The sequence below is a fragment of the Procambarus clarkii genome, unplaced genomic scaffold (genome assembly GCF_040958095.1).
Source record: "Procambarus clarkii isolate CNS0578487 unplaced genomic scaffold, FALCON_Pclarkii_2.0 HiC_scaffold_1481, whole genome shotgun sequence".
NCBI lineage: Eukaryota > Metazoa > Arthropoda > Malacostraca > Decapoda > Cambaridae > Procambarus > Procambarus clarkii.
This window is the reverse complement of record NW_027190509.1, coordinates 33090-35491: the sequence shown is the minus strand read 5'-3', so window position 1 is coordinate 35491 and position 2402 is coordinate 33090. Positions and strand designations below refer to the sequence as shown.

At 40.7% G+C, this 2402-nt stretch overlaps 1 non-coding gene across 1 annotated transcript; it reads left to right on the top strand.

The window, feature by feature from the left end:
• The first annotated feature begins 639 nt into the window (after window positions 1-639).
• Window positions 640-758, top strand: LOC138362232 (5S ribosomal RNA). Its single transcript, XR_011227510.1, has one exon. It is a non-coding gene; the product is annotated as a 5S ribosomal RNA (ribosomal RNA).
• Window positions 759-2402: the final 1644 nt, after the last annotated feature.

Here is a 2402-nt window from a genome sequence, read left to right as displayed (position 1 = left end):
GACTAGTTTTCGGGTGAGCAACCTGGACGCGAGGTTTCCTGGTGGTGGCCACCACAGCAGCAGCAGCCGCAGCCTTCTTGGTAGGCTTTGCTTCTACCATGATGATGATGAACCAACCAAGGTGATGAGAGACGCTCAGACAGTCACGGGGGAATGATGCTGCCGCCGCTTGAGCCGAACCTATTTATGTGCCGGCACGGTACAGAAGCTGCAACCTGGCAACTCGTCCACCAATCACGACGGTTGGTTTTACGGCTCCGAAACCTGGATCCCATATCTTCTCTAAAATAGAAGCATTTGTTCATGTTCTTTGTAAAAGTATCATAAAGCAGGACAGATGAGACAAATATCATAAAAACTGAAGAGCAGATGAGCACACACATGTTTGTATTACAAAAGAAAATCCACAAATTCATTAGAAATTGGCAGGGCAGGCTGAGGAAGTAGGTAGATGTAAAATGTCTGTAAATGGCGAAAGAACATAAACCCAAGACTGAATAAACGATGTTAAATATCCATGCCAAGGAGACAAAAATATGTTAGGATACAATTACCATTAAGACACCACAAGCAGGTCCGTATCCTGCCGCGATGACTTAAAAGAGTTGGTTATTAGCCACAATGTGTAGGCAGTCTCATGCCAACGGCCATACCACGTTGAGAACACCGCTTCTCGTCCGATCAGCGAAGTTAAGCAACGTTGGGTTTGGTTAGTACTTGGATGGGTGACCGCCTGGGAACACCAAATGCTGTTGGCAATAATGTTTTTTTGTTTTGTTTTGTTTTGTTTCGTTGTTTTTGTTTGAATGGCTGGCTCCACGGGAAATTCCACGGAGTTGTGTGGAATAAGGCCTGGTAAAATGAATTAATATGTATGTCATGTTTAAAACAAACTCGCTTAATATAGATATTGTGTGAGGCTTTATACAAAAACAAACAACCAAAACAAAACATGTTGTATATATATATATATATATAGCTTAATCCGGGTTGAACTCGCAACTCCAAGAATACGCATCACTTATATACACTTTACCACTGGACCACTGCTGCAGGACACTAGCTTGATGCTGAGGTATCAATTTAATGACGTAAATGCCATTTCCACAAATAAATGATAATTAAAAAGTATTTGTATGTACAAATCTTTTCTGTTTAAAAGGCTACAATATCAGTTACTGATATAATTTGTGTTAATGTTTCTATACCCACAAGAAGGCATATTTTTGCTTATATGTAAAGGGTACGGAGAAGGAATCCACAGACCATCATTCCCCTCCCCTTCCCTCCCCCCCCCCCCCCCCCCCCCCCCCCCCCCACCCCCAACTCCCACCTACTACCACCACCACCACCACCACCACCACCAATCACCACCAATCACCACCAATCACCACCACCAATCACCACCACCACATCTAACCGAAAACCCCCTAACACATCAACCCTCCCCCCAATCAACAGGCGAAATAATAACCCTCAAATGCCTGCCTGCCTGCCTGCCTGCAAGCCAATACTAACGGTCTTCTCAGAAAGAAAATCTCTTTGTATCTGTATTACTTGATGAAATGTATGATTCTAATAATGAAAATAAATTTTGATGTCGGTTGTATGAGCATAATGACCAATATGCACATGATATGAATGAATTAAATAGTGTAGTTTTAAGTAATTAGGTTGTAGACACATTAAGCGGATATGATATTTGACGCGTCCAGAACTGGTGATTTTTGGTTTAGTTTTAAATGCACCACCACCACCACCACCACCACCACCATTGCTTCCCCAGAGCCTAATTAAGGACCGGTAAAAGGAGTCAATATGTATGTCATCTATAAAACCAAAGAATGAATAAAAAAACACACACAAACCTACATAATAGTATTAGGAAGATTGTATGGCAAAAAAAAAAAAGTATTATTCCCATTGGGTCGTTTGAACTCGCGACTTCCAAAACACCAGCCACACACCTTACAACCCAGCCACCATAGAGTTGGTATAATTGTGCAACTTTAGTTATAAAAGTAAAGTTTTCTCACATTGTATTGATAACTTAAAGGATTTTTTTTTTTTTTTGCATGTACAAATCTTATTGTCTGTTCTATGAAAGGCTTGATGTAAATTATGTATTTTTTGAATGATTGAATTGTAGGCACATTAAGCGGATTCGATATTTGATATATCCAGAAAAGGCGATTTATGTTCAGTTTTAAAATGCATCACCGTTAACGCTAAAGGACTGGTAAAATGACTCGATGTTTGTCATTTTTAAAATAAACACTAAAACAAGGCCCTTAACATATATAATGTTTGAATATAAATTGAATGCATATAAATACAAAGTGGGGAGTGGCTGGCTGGCTGGCTGGCTGGCTGGCTGGCTGGCTGGCTGGCTGGCTGGCTGG